General features: G+C 45.0%; 1 pseudogene; it reads right to left on the bottom strand.

Annotated features, from left to right (window-relative positions):
- The window catches only part of LOC127630589 (spermatogenesis-associated protein 6-like), a 37,167-nt pseudogene that overhangs the window by 8,193 nt on the left and 13,821 nt on the right, over positions 1 to 15,153 (bottom strand).

Raw genomic sequence — 15,153 nt, 5'->3', positions numbered from 1 at the left:
AGACAGTGAAACACGGGGCGGACAACAAGGAAAACGTGCCATGGAAGTTGACGTGCTGAGTGAAACAGAGAACACGGACCGGACCACAAGGAATGTGACATGGAATGTGATAGGTGAAACGGAGAACATAGGCCAGACAACACAGGAACGTGACATAGCCCCCCGTCAAAAGGACCGCATTCCAGACGGTCCTAAGAAACAACAGAATAGGAAAAATAAACAGAGGTTAAAGGAGAGGGGGGCTGGACAAGGGGGAAAACAGACAGACCAGAGGGGCACAAGGGACACAAAGACAGACTAAGGAGGCACAAAGGAACACAGAGACAGACCAAGGAGGCACAAGGGACACAGAGACAGACCAAGGAGGCACAAGGGACACAGAGATAGACCAAGGAGGCACAAGGGACACAGAGATAGACCAAGGAGGCACAAGGGACACGGAGATAGACCAAGGAGGCACAAGGGACACGGAGACAGACCAAGGGGGCACAAGGGGCAATTAGGCAGTCCACGGAGGCACAAGGGCAAGAGGGCAGTCCAAGGGGCAGGGACAGATCCAGGAGGCCTGGGAGGCGGCCACAGGACAGGGACAGGTCTAGGAGGCCTGGGAGGCGGCCACAAGACCGGGACAGGTCTAGGAGGCCTGGGAGGCAGCCACCGGACAGGGACAGGTCCAGGCCCAGGAGGCGGCCACAGGACAGGGACAGGTTCAGGAGGCCTGGGAGGCGGCCTCAAGACAGGGACAGGTCTAGGAGGCCTGGGAGGCGGCCTCAAGACAGGGACAGGTCTAGGAGGCCTGGGAGGCTCTGGAGTCCCTGGGGGCAGGGCCGTAGGAGGCTTGGGAGGCGGAGCCGTAGGAGGCTCAGGAGGCAGAGCCCTAGAAGGCTCTGGAGTCTCTGGGAGTAGAGCCGTAGGAGGCGAAGCCGAGGAAGGCCTAGGAGGCGGAGCCGAGGGAGGCTCGGGAGGCTCTGGAGTCTCGGGGTGCAGAGCTGTAGGAGGCTCGGGAGGCGGAGCCGTAGGAGGCTTGGGAGGTGGAGCTCTAGAAGGTTCTGGAGTCTCTGGGAGCAGAGCCATAGGAGGCTCTGGAGACGGAGCCATAGGAGGCTCGGGGAGTAGAGCCGTAGGAGGCAGAGCCGAGGAAGGCCTAGGAGGCGGAGCCGAGGGAGGCTCTGGAGTCTCTGGGGGCAGAGCTGTAGGAGGCTCGGGAGGCGGAGCTCTAGAAGGTTCTGGAGTCTCTGGGAGCAGAGCCATAGGAGGCTCTGGAGGCGGAGCCGTAGGAGGCTCAGGGAGAAGAGCCCTAGGAGGCTCGGGAGGCGGAGCCGTAGAAGGCTCGGGAGGCGGAGCCGTGGAAGGCTCAGGAGGCTCTGGAGGCAGAGCCGTAGGAGGCTCGAGGGGCGGAGCCCTAGAAGGCTCGAGAGGCTTGAGAGGCGGAGCCCTGGAAGGCTCGAGAGGCGGAGCCCTGGAAGGCTCGAGAGGCTTGAGGGGCGGAGGCTTGGGAGGCTCGAGAGGAGCCCTGGGAGGCTCGAGAGACTTGAAAGGCGGAGCCCTGGGAGGTTCGGGAGGAGGAGCCCTGGGAGGCTCGGGAGGCTCGAGAGGCGGAGCCCTGGAAGGCTCGAGAGACTTGGGAGACGGAGCCCTGGGAGGCTCGAGAGACTTGGGAGACGGAGCCCTGGGAGGCTCGGGAGACGGAGCCCTGGGAGGCTCGGGAGGCAGAGCTCTGGAAAGCTCGGGAGGCGGAGCTCTGGAAAGCTCGGAGGGCGGAGCTCTGGAAAGCTCGGAGGGCGGAGCTCTGGGAAGCTCGGGAGGCGGAGCTCTGGGAAGCCCGGAGGGCGGAGCTCTGGGAAGCTCGGGAGGCTCGGAAGGCGGAGCTCTGGAAAGCTCGGGAAGCTCGGAAGGCGGAGCTCTGGAAAGCTCGGAAGGCGGAGCTCTGGAAAGCTCGGAAGGCGGAGCTCTGGAAAGCTCGGAAGGCGGAGCTCTGGAAAGCTCGGAAGGTTTGGAAGGCGGAGCTCTGGAAAGCTCGGAAGGCGGAGCTCTGGAAAGCTCGGAAGGCGGAGCTCTGGAAAGCTCGGGTACTGGCACTGGCTCTTGGACAGACACGGCTACTGGCACTGGCTCTTGGACGGTCACGGCTACTGGCGCTGGCTCTTGGACGGTCACGGCTACTGGCGCTGGCTCTTGGACGGTCACGGCTACTGGCGCTGGCTCATGGACGGTCACGGCTACTGGCGCTGGCTCAGGGACGGTCGAGGCTACAGGCGCTGGCTCAGGGACGGTCGAGGCTACAGGCGCTGGCTCAGGGACGGTCGAGGCTACAGGCCTGGCTCAGGGACGGTCGAGGCTACAGGCGCTGGCTCAGGGACGGTCGAGGCTACAGGCGCTGGCTCAGGGACGGTCGAGGCTACAGGCGCTGGCTCAGGGACGGTCGAGGCTACAGGCGCTGGCTCAGGGACGGTCGAGGCTACAGGCGCTGGCTCAGGGACGGTCGAGGCTACAGGCGCTGGCTCAGGGACGGTCGAGGCTACAGGCGCTGGCTCAGGGACGGTCGAGGCTACAGGCTGGCTCAGGGACGCCGAGGCTACAGGCGCTGGCTAGCTGGCTCAGGGACGGCCGAGGCTACAGGCGCTGGCTCAGGGACGCCGAGGCTACAGGCGCTGGCTCGCGGACGCCGGAGGCTACAGGCGCTGGCTCGCTGACGCCGGAGGCTACAGGCGCTGGCTCGCTGACGCCGGAGGCTACAGGCGCTGGCTCGCTGACGGCTGAGGCGACAGGCGCTGGCTCACTGACATCGGGGCTAACGGTTCGCTGACCGTGGCAGGCGTGGGCTCTGGCTCGCTGGCCGGGCAGGCGTGGGCTCTGGCTCGCTGGCCGGGCAGGCGTGGGCTCTGGCTCGCTGGCCGGGCAGGCGTGGGCTCTGGCTCGCTGGCCGGGCAGGCGTGGGCTCTGGCTCGCTGGCCGGGGCAGACGAGGGCTCTGGCTCGCTGGCCGTAGCAGACAAGGGCTCTGGCTCGCAGACCGGGGCAGACGAGGGCTCTGGCTCGCAGACCGGGGCAGACGAGGGCTCTGGCTCGCTGGCCGTGGCAGGCGTGGGCTCTGGCTCGCTGGCCGTGGCAGGCGTGGGCTCTGGCTCGCTGGCCGTGGCAGGCGTGGGCTCAGGCTCGAAAACCGGGATCTTGAGGGGTGGTTCGTCGGGCGCAAGTTTCTTTAGGACGAGACTCACGTACTCCCTCCACGTGTGGTCTCCGGGTTCTGGCGCTTCCCACCACTGGGCTGATGGTAACCCGATCCAGTAGATGGTCTTCAGGGAAGCGTCGTCGAACCCGGAGTTGATGGCGACCGTGGAGAAGAGACGCGAGTACTCGCAAACGGTCAGATCAGCCTGGGCCAGTTCGGTGAAAACCGCTGCTGGATCCATTATTGGGTCGGTCTTTCTGTCACGATGCAGGAGGAGGCAGACAATGGGTTGGATCCAAATGCAGTGTACTTTATTGTAAATCAAAGTGAGACAAAACAAACAGGAACAAAGGAAATGACCACGATGGGTAAAACGACACTAAAACCTGGAAACACGAAAAACATGAAAGGTAGAACAGGCAGGATAAACATCAGCGGGAGCACGGAGACAGGCATCCACAAACATCAAAGACCGACAGGGGAATGGTGAAACAAACCGGGTTAAATACACAAACACAATGATGACTAAACGAGACACAGGTGAGACCAATGAAGAGTGCAGGCAGTGAGAGAGGCCAGGAATTGTGGGAATTGTAGTTTTATACACAGACAGTGAAACACGGGGCGGACAACAAGGAAAACGTGCCATGGAAGTTGACGTGCTGAGTGAAACAGAGAACACGGACCGGACCACAAGGAATGTGACATGGAATGTGATAGGTGAAACGGAGAACATAGGCCAGACAACACAGGAACGTGACAAGGTGTTACTTTAAAGAATCTCAGAGCTCTGATTTCACATTATTTTGTCACCACACAGTACACAATACCCATTCATCCATTTGTATTATTTAATAGTTTGGGTGACTTTAAGCAAAATATATAAAATATAATAGTTGCCATTGCATCATCAGTCAAATATCACCGACCACAAAAGGACCCTGAGTGACAGTCTCTTTCTTAAACGTATATAGCCCCAGTTTGAGGTGATGTAGTCGCTGTCTGATGTCTTCAGACAGCTGGCACATCTTACGATGAGTGTACGGTGAAGAGCAGTGGCTCTGGTATGCCACCGTTGGCTTCTCGTATCCACAAGGTGGCGCTGTGTGTGGCTTTCTCTTCTTTGCAGGTGCAGGGCTATTTCTTACATGACAGGGCTTGGAGGAAGGGCCACATAACTGGATATGGAAAAGGACACATAATGCATCAAACATAATGTATACCTGTGGAATTTTGTGGTATAAGTAAAAAATTTAATTACTTGAATAATTATAAAAAAAATTAAATTATGCGATTATGTGACACTACTAGCAGTTATGACACCATCAGCAATCACACATACAACTGGCTCTTAATTCCTGTGAACTTTCTAAAACTTTTGTTGCACTGTGACCATAAAACATGTCTGCGACATTAGTGCAAATAAAAGGATTTGCAAAAAATAATGATGGTTTTTTATACATATGGAAATCCACAGAGGCCATAAAACAAGTTGTGATCTCAAGAAAACAAGACAAAAATTATTTAAACATGATTGGTTCCACCACATTGCTAGAGTGTTGTGGATGGGTTGCCAGGGTGTTACTATGTGGTTGCAAATGTGTTCTGGGTGGTTTTTAACATGCTGCAATGTGGATGGTAGGGTGATTGGGTGGTTGCTAGGCAACTGCAGGACTAGCCCTAGTTTAAAGTAACCCATCCCCAAGTCCTTCAATGACCACATTTACATGGACACCAGAAAGCTGTTTATAGTGAGAAAGATGCTTAAGGCTCAAAATCTGTGTATGCTCTTACATGAGCTATTTTAGCAGCATTCCTTCACTCCCGTATACATGCGGCTTGTTCAGTAAGCAGCTTTCTCCACAGCAACATAATTTCCCTATGACAATTGAGTAAATAAAAAACATGGCATCCGAAGAAGACTTCGCTTTTTTATTCTCCGCTGCTCAAGTTGTTGCTGTGTTTGTTTCCTTACCTGCAGCGGAATTGTGCAATAGTGGAGTTTCCCTCTTATGTCAAACTCCGGGATTCCCCCAATGTACTTAAGTCCATATAAGCGAATGTGAGGGACAGTCGATATATTACATTAGGGCATGAAAATGGGTGTAGTTTAGAATGTATGTGCTTTTCTCACTGTACTCCCAAATATGTTGAATTCTTTCCACTGTGTTAACTTGTTCTTGGGCACCATCCTATGAATTTTGTTAACCGGTCTGTTCAGGCACATGTGAACTCATAAAAAACCTGTAAGAACGCTGCTTAAGTGTATACACAGGGTTGGGAGGATTACTATTGAAATGTATTCCACTACAGATTACAGAATACATGCTGTAAAATGTAATTTGTAACATTATTCCATTAGATTACTCAAGGTCAGTAACATATTCTAAATCCTTTGGATTACTCTTCGAACTAGCGAACTCCAGGAGTGGTAGCACTAAAGAGTATTTACCAATTAGCAAACCAGGCCCACCTTCACTTGTTTTGACTATAAAAACTTTGCTCGTACAGTAAGACATAATACACATGTTAAAAATACATTCTCTGAAAAACATAAATTTCTTATGCAATGTTGTTTCTAAAAAAAGATAAAACAAATTGATCTTGTTTTAAGGATTTTTTTATATTTTTACAGGAAAACAATACAAAAATTATTATCAGGAACACGATTTTTGCCCTAATATCAAAGATCTTACTAGAAAAAAAGAAATTATGATCCAACGTGAATTTTCTTGGTGAAAAAAAAATTATTGTGCCTGGTAACATGTGCATGTAAAATGGCTAAAAATAGCATTATAGCTTAGCATAAAGCTGACAAGTTTTATTTCTATTTCTTCTGCTCCAAACATAGTTCAAACTTACTTCTCTGTCTGCTCGTATGAATGTCACACATCATAAGAAAGTGTTTCACCGCTGTTCAAATGCACTTTGGATCGCATCATTTATATGTAGAAATGTTTCCTTCTGAAAGGAATGAATTTTAAATGAAACAAATGACAATAAAATGCAACATAATCTCTTCAGTAATCAAAATACTTTTTGAATGTAACTGTATTCTAATTACTAATGATTTAAATTGTAACTGTAGTAGAATACAGTTACTTATATTTTGTATTTTAAATATGTAATCCTGTTACATGTAGTCCGTTACACCCCAACCCTGCATATACATGACTACATAAGCTATGTTCTCTGTTAGAAACTTCGGTGTGTTAAACCACTTTCTCTTAATCCCTTAAACGGTGTACGGAAATCTGCGTTCTTGTTTACATGACCTATCAAATGCTGCTTTCTGCAAAGACTCTGTTTTCTTAAGTTCATGTGTGGTCAATATAAGCGCATGGGACTTTTCCACCTGTTTATGGACCGCCAGGTGAAAATCATAAGTCTAATTGCTTATAAAAGTAATAGAACACCTCTTTTCAACATGCTACATGATTTTAAGTATACTTCATATCCGTAGCACAAATGGTGTGGGGTTAATTACACGCCAAAGATTCATACTCAGGGTAAGGTTTTTTCTTTCTTAAATCCTTAACCCTAAGTATGTGCCTACTAATAGTGATGCTTGTCTTAGCACAGAAATTATACAGTTCACCTTTTAAATAAAAAATAAAATATATTTTTCCAACAAAGATATGAAAGAACTTCAATAGAAAGAAAGTATAAGATTGAACTTTATTGCAGTAATATTGCCTAAGTCTTTCTGTTCTTATAGTGCTAATCCACTAATCTTCTTCTTTTGTATACATGTAACCTGATGTAAACCTTTTCTCAGTGTTCCAATCTCACCTTTGCAGGCAAATGACTTCAATAACTCTAATCTCAGCTAACATAATTCTGAGCCTCAATAACTCTGTTCCTGCAGGCGCTGCCTGAATAAATACGTTTTTAAAAATGTTAATTGCATTTGATGGCCAGTCTAAACCTAATATGATAATGGCATTACATGGATGTAAAAAACAACGATAATTTAAATGCTAAGTGGAACATACTGGCATATTAAGCCATTTTTATGAAGCAGAAAAGAAAAAAGTAAACCCTGATAGAGATTGCTGTTTGAAGAGTAGAGATTTAATGAAATTAAACTAAGTGGCTTTTTCTCTTTTTATTCTTCTTTCCCTCTCTCTCTCTCTCTCTTCCTTTTTCTTTGGACTGAGAGACAAAGAGGCCTTTTTAAAGCAGGAGTTGTGCTTGTCTGATGTGATTAGTGGCTCGGCTGGTGTTGGTAATGGGAGATAAAGCCGGATGTCCTTGAAACAACAAAAGCCAGCACCACAAGTAGCTTATTAAACAAAAAACAAGAAGCTCTGTTCAAATGCATGCAAATCACGCAGAGAAAGCCTGTTTTACAAAATGCCATGTCAAGTCCGAGCAAGAGGCATCCACAAAGGGAGGACTTTTACATGAAACAATCCCAAAGACAGGGTCAAAGAAACGTGACATGAATGATGCGAGGACACCATCAGCATCTCTAAATGGGCCATCCTCAAAGACAGACAGGTTTGAGAATTCTCAATTCTCTGTAATTACTAAAAGAGCATCCTGAGATGGGGTGTCAGACCACTAGAATGACAGCAGCTAACAGAACAAATAGCACAGATTGTAGGAGACAGTTTTGATTGACATGGAGAGCCATCATACTCACACATATATTTTTACTATAAATCTCCTCATTTGACCAGCCACGACCAGTAAGTGGCTGAATGTGAAAGTGAAATCGTAGATATTCATTAAACAAGGACATAAATATTGATCTATTTCTCACCCATACCTATCATATCACTTCTAAAGATATGGATTTAAAACTGTCTTATGAGATTATTGGATGACTTTTTGCTGCCTTTATATCCTTTTTGGACCCTCAGAGTTCTGGTCACCATTCACTTGCATTGTGTGGACCTACAGAGCTGAAAGTTTCTTCTAAAAATCTTGATTTGTGTTCAGCAGAAGCAAGAAAGTCAGACACATCTGGGATGGCATGAGGGTAAATACTTATGGTTGTGGTTTGTTTAAAGCAATATTATGGGTTCAGTACAAGTTAAGCTCAATCAAATTTTTGTAGCATAATGCTTATGAACACAAAAAAATATTTTGACGCATCCCTCTTTTTTTTAAACAAAAAAGCACTTATACAATGAATGTTAATGGGGCCAATTTTTGTAGGGTTTAAAGGCAGAAATGTGATGCTTATAATTTTATCAAAGCACTTACATTAATTCTTCTGTCAAAAGTATTTGAGCTGTAAAGTTGCTTAAATCGTTATTTATATGGTCATTTTAGGCTTTTGGAATTTACAGTGTTTTTTCACACTTAATCATTGTAACGGGGTAAAACGGAAAGGAGGTGAGAACTGGACGAAGCATCAAAGTAATATTTCATTAAATAAAAACACAAAAACATAAACACATACAGGGCAGCTGCATGTAGCTCTCTCTCTCTCCCAAATTGCCCCCTCTGGCCACCTTTATCCCTCTCGTCAGCTTGATTCAATAGTATCCAGCTGCAGACCCGCAGCACCATCAGTTTCAGAACCCCAGCGCCAGAACCTGAAGTGAGGGGCGGAGCTTACGTTCTAAACCGAGTAGCGCCACCTAACGTTTTGGAAAGTAGGCTACACCACCAGTTTCAGAACCCCAGTGCCAGAACCTGAAGTGAGGGGCGGAGCTTACGTTCGAAACCGAGTAGCGCCACCTAACGTTTTGGAGAGTACTTTGCTTTTATTACAAACGAAACATCATACTTTATAATGTATGTTATAATGATTCTTTAAGGTACAGTACAATAAGCATTTTAAAACATTGATCTTGTGTAATATAATTGTATATAGTTATCCGTTTCATTGTATTATGAGAGTTACTTCCTGATCATGATGGTGAAAAAAAATGCTTGAAACTTATGGGCATTTTATATAAAATATACTTTATTTCACAAGAACATGTGCAGCATGCATTTTTCTTTATGTAAAATAAAACATGTCAAAAAACTAAAAAAGAGAGAAAATTCTGCATAATTTTAAAAGAAACAATAAAAATATATACAACAAATGACCAATTCACCCCTAGGCCCATTTTATCATGACAATCCTGTATAAATTAAACTTAAAATGTATCAAATGAGGAATTCAATCTCAGGCCCATTTTGTCCTTACATTGTTGCTAAAATAACTCCATGTCATCCCTGATCACAAAATGAAATAGAAAGGGCTCTCTGGAAGCTTCTGACTGTTCCAGGAGATTGTTGCGGGCCTTTTCCTTGTGGTCTTCATTCATTCGAAATGTCTCTACAAGAGATGAAAGCACCACACAATAATCTCAACGTAAAAAAAAAACCTCAACTATAAGGTAACATTAACTCACAAACAATGCATATAACAGAGGAACGTGGAACAAACACTTTAACACCTTCACAAGATGTCTTCAAAACGTCACCGCAAGGCTCGCATCGGGTAAAACGAGAGGCGACGGAACTTGCTTTTACGTCAACGAAGGTGGGTTTACAGATGTAACAGCGTTGAAGAAGATGTACTTTCCTAATTTAGATGCACTCTTCATCAACTGTAAGCCTTTCTACTCACCACAGGCGTTTTCTTCGTTCATTCTGGTGAGTGTGTACATCCCGCCACAGTGTGAGTGAAAGCCGCGTTGCAACAGCAACAACAACAGCAACAACACCGTACTCACTTATTATTATTCTTGGAGATTTTAATAACGCTAACCTCACCTGTGAACTGCCAAAATGCAAACAACACATCACATGGCCCACCTGAGACAGAAATTTACTGGACCACTGCTTCACCATTGTAAAGGATGCATATTGCTCTGTCCCATGTGCAGCTTTATGTCTCTCTGATCACTGTCTGGTTCATCTTCTCCCACCCTACAAGCATAAAAACTAAAATCAGCTAAACCTGTAGTAAGGACTATAAATAGATGGAGTAATGAAGCAGAGTTAGAACTACAAGCCTGCTTTGACTGACTGCAGTGTTTTTGAAGCTGCATCCACAGACCTGGACGAGCTCACAGATACTGTGACATCATATATCAGTTTCTGTGAGGATATGTGCATCCCTACTAGGACATTTTTATCATTCAATAACGAAAAACCATGGTTACAGAAAAAACTCAGACAGCTTCGTCATACCAAATAGGATGCTTACAGTTCATACCAAATAGGATTTATAAAATATAAAAAATCAGTTTTCAGCCAACGATCCTGAATATCAAAAGGCCTGAATATCACCACAAAGTATAAGCACCTCCCCCTCACTCTCTGGAGAGTCAACTAATGGCTGATGAACTGAATATGTTGTACTACAGGTTTGAAAGGCCCAGTCTCACACCCCTCCCCTGCTCTGTTCTTAACTTCACACACCAACACCTCCTCTAACCCCCTCCTCCCCCACCAACTACTCAATCTGCACTTATGATCTGTGAAGAGGACGTGTGCCAAGTCTTTCAGAAACAAATGACTAGGAAAGCTTCAGGCCCAGACAGTGTTTCACATGCCTGTCTGAAAGTCTGTGCTGACCAACTGGCCCCCATCTTCACACAGATCTTCAATAGATCACTGGAGCAGTGTGATATTCCCTGCTGCTTCAAATGCTCCACCATCATTCCGGTCCCCAAAAACCCCAAATCACAGGACTTAATGACTACAGACCTGTTGCTCTGATGTCTGTAGTCATGAAGTAATTTGAAAGACTGGATTTGACCTACCTTAAGGATATTACTGGACCCCTGCTGGACCCCTATCAGTTTGCTTACCGAGCAAACAGGTCTGTGGATGATGCTGACAATAGAGGACTGCATTATATCCTGCAACACCTCGACACACTTGGGGCAAGGATCCTATCTGTGAACTTAAGTTCAGCCTTCAATACCATCATGCCAGATATTCTCTCAACCAAACTGTCCCAGCTTTCTTTGCCCACCCCAATCTGTCAATGGATCACCAGCTTTCTGACAGATAGGCAGCAGCTAGTGAGACTGGGGAAATTCACATCCGGGACCCTCACTATTAGCACTGGTGCTCCTCAGGGATGCATTCTCTCTCCGCTACTCTTCTCCCTGAACACAAATGACTGCACTGCAAAGGACCCCACTGTCAAGCTCCTGAAGTTTGTAGATGACACCATGGTCATCAGTCTCATTCACGATGGTGATGAATCTGCATACAGATGGCAGGTTGAACAGTTAGCTGTCTGGTGCGGTCACAACAACCTTGAGCGGAACATGCTCAAAACAGTGGAGATGAAATTGGACTTAAGGAGAAATCTCTCTGCGCTCCCCTTCACAATTCTGAACAGCACTGTGGCAGTCATTCATGTTCCTGGGTTCTACTCTCAGGACCTGAAGTGGGACACCCACATAGACTACATTGTGAAGAATGCTCAGCAAAGGTTGTACTTCCTTGCCAGCAAAGGAAGTTCAACCTGCCACAGGAGCTGCTGACTCAGTTCTACTCAGCCATCATTGAGTCTGTCCTGTGTACATCTATATCTGTCTGGTTTGGTCCAGTCACCAAATCAGACAGAAGGAAACTACAATGGACAGTCAGGACTGCTGAGAGGATTACTGCCCCCCGCCCACCCTCCAAAACCTCTACATCTCCAGAGTGAGGAAACGTGCAGGCAGAATCACTCTGGATCCCTCTGGCTGGTGCTACGGAGCACTGAGCGCCAGGACATCCAAGCACAAGAACAGTTTTTACCCTCAGGCCATGTAAATGGTGGAATGCATTGGTGAGTGTGTTCATCCTGCCATAGCATGAGTGAACGCAGTGATGCAACAGCAACAACACCCGGACTCACTTATTATTATTCTGGGATATTTTAACAAATCTCACTTTAATGGAAAGGATGAAGTGGGAGACAGCGAGATCCAACTCAAAAATGTATTTTCTCAAACACAAACTTGCTTTTCAGCGCAATTTTCAAAACAGCAGAGTCTCAGTAAGTGCGTGGCAGTTCTCTCCCTCTCACTGGTGTCCGGCTCGCTCTTAAACCCCTTCTCAACTCTCACTGCAATGACAAACAGCTGCTAAGAGTCAATCATTGCCAGGTGAAGATCCTTTCCGTTCTCATCCCCTGATCTTGGTCTCCATTCACAATCTGGCGCTCAACCACTCCCCCACCACCACAGGCCATTTTCCACATGAACAATGCCTCAAGACTCCCCCATAGTGCAATAATGTAAATACATATCTCATGTGCATATGTATATTCACATATTTAATTCAATAACTGAACATACCGCTACCTTGCACATACATTAACACTTGCACATGTACAGACGCCATTCTGTTATATATCATATTTTTTGTATGTCTATTTATAATTTTACCTTGTTTTATATTATGCTTGCCTTAGCAAGCGCCACTAATAGCAAAAGCCCAGAGACTCCCAGACATGGCAGGCTGACCCTGCTTCACATAACTCTCCTCAATAATGGACGTCGTTGAAAACACCACTTTGGGAGAGATACCCTGAAGGAATATGTCAGGAGAATAGTAGAATAGAATAATATTTTTTTTATTTAACATTTAAAAATGATGAAAAGACAGACAGCAAATGCAGATAATAACACTCTTGGCAGATCAATTTAGCAAAACAAATCTACGTCTTCAAGCAAATAGCAGGAAAATGCCTTTGCCTTTTAAGATGCATCAGAGATATGACAAAGCGCTGAGAGGAAGAGACACACACACGGGGAAGGAGACGGATCTCTTCATCACACTCTCTCTCTCTGGGCCGGAGCTTCTGGGAAACAGGCGTGGACCTGTATACAGAAACCCTTTAAACGTAGCCAGGATTTCACCTTCTGCACAGTCAAATAAAAAATAGATGATGGAATGTTCAATTCAGTTTCTTGGCAGTAAAGCTTTATTTTTTTTTTAAATAACTTTGAAGCAATAACACAACAGAAATTAACATGTGTCAAAAAATGACCAGCCCAAGAGACCTCTGTGGAAAGGCACATGATTTATGCATACTGTAATGAGAAATCTCAACCCAATCATGTATTTATTTCCTGCTGATGCTGGCTAATTGTGGATATTAAGGTAGCAGGCCCAACAATTCAGGCATTGTGTGAAATGCAGAAGCTGGGGCCCTCAATCTAATGTCAAAACCATGCTCAAATTTAAAGGGATTATTGACTGTCATGCTGACTCACCCTTATGCTGTTCCATTCCCTTATGAACACAACAAAAAGATGTCAGGCAGAATGAAAGCCTCAGTCACCATTCACTTTCATTGTATGGAAAATCAGCGATATATGGAAAAGCCTCGATATATACCGGAGAAGTTCCTTTTCATTCTTTGTTCAGGAGTGAAAAGAATTTCTAAACAGCCAAGAAGATTTTGACTCACTAAAGGCTCATTATTACAGTTTAATATTTCTCTGTAATGTAGAACAGTGTTAGCAATGTTACTTATAACATTCTTTTTCAGAACTGGAACTCAAACCATTTTCTGATGCCCCCCAACATTAATATATAAGCAATTAAATTAATATCATAAACCTGCGATGAGTAGTCGACTAATGGCTTAAATTAATGACTACAAGTCGACTAGGAAAATCTTTGGTTAGGGGAAGCCCTACTAAACACATAAACAGGTGGGTGGAGCTCCAGGTCACACCTAACAATGACGTGGACCAATAGCCTTTTTGGCCGGATTTTGTTCTAAATGACGTCACACCTGTTCGTTCTTGGATTTCGTAGGAAGTACATCAAGGCCTTAACTTCTCTTCTTGTCTTACAGGTTTGGAACAACATGAGGATTTTATTTTTGGGTGATCTATCCCTTTAGTGTTTACAGTTTAGAGCAATATGCTGAATTCAATTTACAGTCTCAAAATATCCATAAGGGTTACAGCTGGAAAGGATGTGAGATCTCACCTGGAGGAACAAGCTGAATGAGCTCTTAAGAGGTTGTATCATCTACCGTGGAGAAAAAACACAATGGAAGGGTGTCATTTTTTTGATCTGAGGTTTATGAAAGAACACAGGACAAACTAAAAATACCCCAAAGGATTCTTAAACTCCAGATGCACGGATATAACACCTGGGTCAACCACCCCTTCAAAGGTCTGGTGGAGAGAGTGAGAGTAGAAAGAAAATAAAGACAGAGATTTTCAACATTGTAAGATAGATGTCACAGGTTGGAATATATAAAGGCTATTTAAATAAAGTCTGTACAATCTTACCTTCACAAACACCATTTTTTTCATGCAGCACAAGAGGGAAGAACAGAGGTACACACTTAGACTTCTGATACTTACCGATTATCTGAAAACTCAGATAAATGTCCTATTGTGATGGTAACACTACCCCAGGACAAATGATCTATTGGGCAGAAAAACATTAACATGATTTCATACCAAACATAATTTCGTTCAACTTTTACAAACCTAGAACTGAGCTACTGGACTTTATTTTTAACCTCCTCTGGCATTGTATTCTTTATCACGTTTGTGTATTTTCCTCATCTAACGACACTAGTTAATTTTCTGTGATACCAAGTGCCTTGGAGTATGATGCAAAGGTACATGGTAATCAATCATATAATCATATAGGGCTATATATCAAAGTTTCATAGTATCAGAGACCATCAATCTACCCTGGTAACAACACAGTACTTTTTGTAAGGTCATTAGCAAGTCCATGTAGGACTTGTTAATTAACCGTGACTCACTTATTAACCAACTGCATTAATCATGTAACGAGAGTCTCCATCTCATGTGAGTGTGTATATATTTAAACACATTTTTCCAAAGTACTCACCTTTTTAATGAGTGAAACATTTCTGAATGCTCCTTTACAAGTGTCTGCAACCTTTTACAATAGGTCCTTTCTGTGAAAAACCTTTAGAATTCTGGATGATGTACTCTTGTTTATAATGTTTAGGTTGTTCTTTTAATTTTGGCTACTTATTGTATACAGTGCATATATATATATATATATATATATATATATATA

The sequence above is a fragment of the Xyrauchen texanus genome, chromosome 37, assembly GCF_025860055.1.
Source record: "Xyrauchen texanus isolate HMW12.3.18 chromosome 37, RBS_HiC_50CHRs, whole genome shotgun sequence".
NCBI classification, from domain to species: domain Eukaryota; kingdom Metazoa; phylum Chordata; class Actinopteri; order Cypriniformes; family Catostomidae; genus Xyrauchen; species Xyrauchen texanus.
This window is presented reverse-complemented; position numbering and strand designations above follow the sequence as displayed.